The sequence below is a fragment of the Nicotiana attenuata genome, chromosome 2 (assembly GCF_001879085.1).
Source record: "Nicotiana attenuata strain UT chromosome 2, NIATTr2, whole genome shotgun sequence".
NCBI classification, from domain to species: Eukaryota; Viridiplantae; Streptophyta; class Magnoliopsida; order Solanales; family Solanaceae; genus Nicotiana; species Nicotiana attenuata.
The window spans coordinates 39,893,614-39,900,584 of record NC_031990.1 but is presented as its reverse complement, the minus strand read 5'-3'; positions in this window follow the sequence as shown (position 1 = coordinate 39,900,584).

Genomic DNA, 6,971 nt, shown 5'->3' with positions numbered 1-6,971 from the left:
CGTCGTAACTCAACTGGTTGACGAATCCTATGCCTGAGAAATTCTCAAACCCTTTCTCGTCCCCAAATCTGTCATAAAGATATTCCAACGGAACCCAACCTTCGTTTAAGCAAACCATTGGAATTCGACGGAGGCATAACTTCTTTAAAAATTTGTTCACACCAACTTTTCTCAGAGCAGCAGGCTTTTTCCCACGAAGGTCTCTCCCCAATCCGGTGAACCCACCTAATTCTTCCAATGTAGGCGTCATTTCACAATCTTTGAACCTGAAGACATTGTTCACGGGGTCCCAAAAATCCACTAGAGCCTCGATTAAATCTCTGTTAGGCTTAATTCCCACGATGTTTGTGAGGAACTTGAGGTGCTTGAATACTTGATTTTGTTCCCATGTAGCAAAACTAGCCCACCAATTACAGAGACTACTCGGGGTCTTATCTCTGATCAAGAACATAGGAGGTGTCTCGCCCCTTACCCTTTTCTGACTGCTTCTTTGTGGAGAACTCATAGTGAACCTAAGAATAAGATAAAAAGGGTTAGGACTTACCTAAACTAGATGCAAATTTTGATCATTCTTCTTTTTTTCCAATATAAGACTCGATCTATTTTTTTTATTTTATTATTATTATAATATATTTTTTTTGAAATTACCGGACACAAAAGTTGAGATGATTAAAGAAGGAAAAATGGCTATTATTATAAAAACGGCCCTTTGATACTTCCATAGAAGGCATAAAGGATGTCTCGGCAAAAACAGCCAAACATAGGAACAAAATGATAAAAAATAGACAAAATAAATAAATAAAAACTATTCATACGAAAACGCCCCCTCGCTACTCTCGAGAGGGGTTCAAAGGTTGTCTTAGCAAATATAACCAGATAAAACTAGATAAAAATGGCTACTTTTGCGAAAACAGCCGTTCGGTACTTCCGGAAAGGTTTAAAGATGTCTCGACAAAAAATGGCCAGACATAAGGGCAAAATGGTAAAAGGTGAATAAAGATGGATAAAGTAGCTATTTTTACAAAAACGGCCCTTCAGCACTTCCTAGGAAGATTTTAAGGCTGTCTTGGCGAAACAGCCGCAATACGAGGAAAAAACAGTAAAAAGGCAACCAAAATAGCATTATTTTTTTCGAAAATATTATGCACATGCAGAATTTCATGCTCCTTTTTTTTTTTGAAAAGTGTGGGCTGAAACCGATGAGGTTTGCCTACGTATCTCACATCCGGTGAGAATCAAACCCGCGTAGTTCGGTGAAACTAAGTACTTTTCTCTTTTGATTTTTACGAAAATTAATCTTTACACCTCACGCCAGACTACTACAAAATCTTTTTTTAAAAAAAAGGCTTATTTACACTAAACTAGGAGAATGATTCTTTTTTTTCTTTTTTTTTAATAATTTCGCTACACTAATTTTCTAAAGCCGGTCGACAATGCAAGTAATCCTTCCAAATAATGTATAAAGTAGCACATAAGTGAACATGATGGTCTCAAAGAGGATACCTGTCTTATACGGACCCGGCCCCTATGCCGAGTTTCGCTAAGTCAAATGCACGTGATGCACATAAAGCGAACCTACTAGGGATATCCGGTATGAGGTTTGTTCTTCTAGGTTTAAATCCTGGTGGAGAAGGTATCTAGATTGGCTTACTCGAGCGGACAACTCGAGCCGAGGAGGGTCAGTGTACCGGTAGCATTGCTTTTCGGCTTAACTGGTGGTGCTCCCCGCCTAAAACGAGTGTGACTAAAATCCTTCACCGGGTGACAAGCACCTCGGCTATCTCAAAGAAAGCGGACTATGTCAAGCAAATGCCCAATTTTAATTTCAAGAAGACTCAGAGGGGGTGCGTGAGAAAATAGTTTATATGTACAGTTCAACAATATCAAAACGGTAAAAGCGAACAGGTAGCACATTAGGCACAAATAAATCACAATATTTATAAAATCAATAAAGCCAAATAAAAAGTCAACATGTACAAGCTTGAATTCTGGTTGTCCCCAGCAGAGTCGCTAGAGCTGTCACACCCAGTTTCTACCCCCAAAAGATATGTGTTATGTTATGAATTGTGGGCTAAAGAGTTTTTCCAATTGAAATGACAAATTTGAGTAGGGATTATTTTATTTACAGAGTCGCCACTTGGATTGGTTTTCAGTGTTCCAAGTCACCTTTTATTTGAATCCCTAGTCAAAGGAAGGTTTGACTCTATTTTTATCGGTCCGCGAAAACAAAATTCGGGTAAGGAATTCTGTTGACCGGGGAGAAGGTATAAGGCATTCCCCGAGTCCCGTGGTTCTAGCACGGCCGCTTTATTGACTTAAGACTTGGCTCGAAAACTAATTTTGGACAAAATGTAATTTATATGATTTCATGTTTTAACTATCCGTTTTTATCTCTTGATTATTAGAAAAATTAAAGAATATTTTGAATAATAAGAATGTCATAACCACACTACGCAAGTGAATGCGTGATCGATGAAATTTATTATTTAGTCATAACAGAACTACGCAAGCGAATCCGTAGTCATGAAAAACGATTATTAGCACGTTATTTACTTTTGAAAAATTACTACAATTGTGCTTTGAGGAAAAATTAACTTTTTAGAAATTTATTAAATGTCATTACCGCGCTACGCAAGCGAATTCGCGATTATGACAAACGATTTATAAATTAATTAAAACTATTGGATATGATATGAAATTGATGAATTAACTTATTAAATATTAAGCATCACGCTACGCAAGCGAGTCCGTGAAGTTAAAGCGCACCTACTATTTGTCTAGCGTTTAAATTAATTAAAAGGAAACGAGTTAATTTAATTAGTAGAAAAATATGATATTATTATTATTTTTTATCTTTATCGTTGGGAAAAATTATGCAAATAAATGTTGGACCAACTCTATCTATTTTAAAGAAGAGAAATTTTCATAAAGCACTATCTTTTAGTAGTAATTAGCCATCTATAGATACCATTTGCTATATTACGGATTATAGATACCTTTTCAGTGGTTATAAGATGTATTTCCTGTATTTAAGCTATTCTATTCATGAATACAGTAGCAAAAATAGGCGTGAATCAGGGAAGTCCAGCTAATTAGTTGTTGTATTCGAGTGTATTCGATTGTATTCATGGAGTGAAACATGGGATTACAGCTGGACAGATTATTGTATTCGACTGTATTCGACTGTATTCACGGCGTGAAATAGGGGATTACACTGTTTTTAAAAAGGAAAGTGAATCAATTAACATAATAGACTCCTAATATAACTCAACAAACTCAATTATAACACACAAATTGTATTTTCAGTTATAAAAAAGGTTCTCAACCGAAAAATACCTCAAAAACATAGCAATCTTCAGAGAAATTATATAATACATCTGAATACATAAATTATATTAATTAAAAAAAACATATGAATACATTCAGGGCATATAGCGAGACAGTGAATACAATGAAATACATAGAATACAGCGGGATACATTGAAATACAATGAAAAAAAAGACAGTGAATACAATGCAATACATGAAATACAATGAGATACATTGAATTGCAATGAAAAAAAAGACAATGAATACAATGAAATACATGAAAATATATTCAAATATATTAACAGAAAATCAAGTTGCTCAGCCCAAACTCCTTCGTCTTTGTTCAAGAACAAACCCTAATTTCCGGCGAATCCGTCGTAGCAACGTTTGAAGGTACAACACGCGACACCTTTGAGGGCAAAGAAGTCTTAGAGTTAAAGTATGAAGCATATGTTCCAATGTCGATACGTTGTCTTAAATCCCTTTGTTCTTCTGCCCGAGCATCAATGGATATACAATATTGTCTGTCCATCGAGCAGATGCATCTTGCAAGTTACTGATTGACGAGCTTAAAGCATCAGTTCTGATATCTCCTTTTAGCCTCTAATTTCTTTTTCTTTCGGGTATACATTAAAAAATTTAAGAGAAAGCAACATCCGATGGAATTGAACAAATTGGGATCGGAGAGAACATAGGTGATGTGGGTGAGAAGAATTTTGAGGTTGAGCATCGTGTTTTCAGGGAAGGGGAAGAGAATGACATGTATCAAAGTAGAGAGAGAAAGAAAATAGTGTAACTGAATAGCGTATTTAGTGGCTTAGGGGTAGGAATTAACCAAAATTAGATATTTTGCTATAAACATTAAAAGGTATCTATAGAATATAATTTTTTTAAATGGTATTTATTTAAAATAAATAAGGTGTTAACCTTTGCTATAGGAGGTAAAAATTCCTTTAAAGAAATGAGCCAACTTCTTATTAAAAGGAAAAATGGGCCAACTTGTATAGAGCTTTTGGGCTGCTGGAATTTATTATAAGAAAATGGGTCAGCTAGTATATTTATTAACTTGGCTTATGATGTTCATCTTATGTGGCCCAAATTCATTATTCCGAACTCTAATAACCAAATGGCCAACTGAAGCTAGCAATTAATAGTTCATTTTACATTGTAACAATTTATATAAAAATATCCTTTGAATTTTATTACGCTAAATCGTGATAATAGAGAGACTGTCATACGAATCAAAAAATTAAATCAGTGTCATGCTCGATCAAGAAGAGAAGTACATTGGTAGTCTTACACTCAATTTTAGAACAAATGGCCAAAATAAATTACATGTGAAAATAACCTCTTTTATTGCAAAAATGAAGAAACCATATTAACCATATTCATTCATCCTTAATTGAAACTCCATTTGTAAATATCTAAACAAGACAACTTCTGTAAATGAGACCACTTAGCTTTAAAACGAAATCATAAGTATGACCAAATAGTGGTCAATGAATAAAAAAGGGTTTAGTTGGGAAACAAATAGAGGGACAAAGATGAAACTACACGGTTCAAAATATAATACATACTCATTTCACACAACTGCACAACTGAGTGATACTCCTTTCACACAACCACACAACTGAGGGCCAAGCAGAATTATATCCTAAACTTTGGCATAAGACTAAAGATGCTTGGCACAGTTTAATTAACTAACACACAGTGATAACATTATCCAACATTCAAAAGTATGTAAGAATGAAGCTGCTAATATTTTCAGGCACCATTGCTTTCATTCCAACTTGATTTTAGGAGTTTACATGGTCTGAAAGTTACCTGGGCATCAGAAAGAAGAAAAATTAAGCAAATCAACTATTTCCAAATCACAGCAGAACAAGCAGCAACACAGCAAAAGACAGCCAACAAACAGCAGATTTTCGAACTCAAGTAAAATGAACCAGGATACCCAGCAAAGCAGTTGAAATTAGCCACTAGTAACTCCAGAAAAGGCATACAAGACCCCTCTGTTTCTCTTAAAAGTTTTGTACTTTAAGAATCAAACCTACAAAGTTTTTTTTTCTCTCTGGAAAATCACTCAAAAGTTCTCAAGCTTTTAGTTCTTTTTGAGTGTGTAAAAGATGTCCAGCCAAATGTGTTTTAAGCAATTCTCAAGATGTGTGTTTTTTAGAGTAAAAGATGTGTAGAAGATGTGTAAAGACCTCACCTTTACATGACAGGAGGAGGACTCTAGGGACAGATTTTATTTTCGCCAAAATCTGTCCAAAATAATGGATTTTTGACCAAAGATCTGTCAGAATTTTGGTCAAAGAACAGTTTTTCTTACCAATTGTGGACAGAATTTTGGAGTATTGTACTCCAAAACAGTCCGCAACAGTAAAAGCAACCAAACAAAGGACCCTACACTCAAAGTATTCTCTTTTCTTTCCCTTTCCTCTTAATTTCTCAAACCAAATTCAAAGCTAACTAGTCCACAAAGAGAAACCATATTCAATCTAGTTCAAACAGTTAGTAATTCAAATAAGATTAGTTAAGAGTCAACTAGTAGGAATTAAACAAGACTGAACCGTATAATTACCTATACTAAACAACTACTTCAAGTTTATTCTAGTTAATTAGGATTAACACTAAATATCTAAATGCACAAACTATTAACTCAAACTAAAACATGACATCATAAGAAAACAACTCAAAACTACAATCCAATAGGTGATTCAAGCCTAACGAGCGACTAAGCCTCATCACCAAAATCAAACTATACTAACATAAGCAAACTGAGTCTAAGTTTAATTCTAAGAACTATTGAAATCAAAATTAAAGAATCATGGAATGACAGATTTAAGATTTCATAAAGCAACTACCAATACTAATGATTAGAGACAGAAACAAAACAGACGATTAGGCAAAACGTGTATTAACAGTGGCATATTCCATCAAAATTGATTAACTTGAACAACGACAAAAATCATAAATTAGACTAAACATGAACGTTAAATAAAACCAAATAAAAACAGAATTTAATCTACAAAAAAACGACACAAAAATAGAAAAATCATAACTTTAGAGGAAAGGATAAGGGTTCGAGGTTTTTACCAAGTTCAAAGGCATTTGAGGCCGAATCGAACAACGAGACGATGCCGAGGATACCAAGTGGTGGTTGTCCGACCCCGAGGCGCATGTTTCTTTTTGGCAGACGCTAAACCAATAGATTCTGGAATCTTGCCAAAAGGAAACAAATGCCTTTGGGTCGAAAAAAGGAAAAAAATGGAGAAGCAGTGGCGGTGGGCAGTGGGGGTCGCTGGAATTCCGGTCACCGGAGTTTCGGGTTAAGACCAATGCCAAATGATAGCCCTTGTCGAGCTATATACTTCTATGTAGGCGTTGGGTGAATGGGGTGGCTCAATATTCACGGATTTGACAAAAAAATGCAGCTAGGGCTTTCCTAGATCTAAAATTCGTGGATTTTGAGGGGTTTTTGAAGGATTTTGTTTGAAGATATGGAAAGAGGGGGTTGAGAGGAACAAAGGGTGAAATTTTGGGGTGGTTTGGGGGTGGTCCGCCGGCGGTGGCAATTTCCGGCCGGCGGAGCCACCATGGGGGTGGCAGAGAGAGAGGATAGAATGAGAAGAGAGAAGAAAGAAGGGGAGAGAATAGGG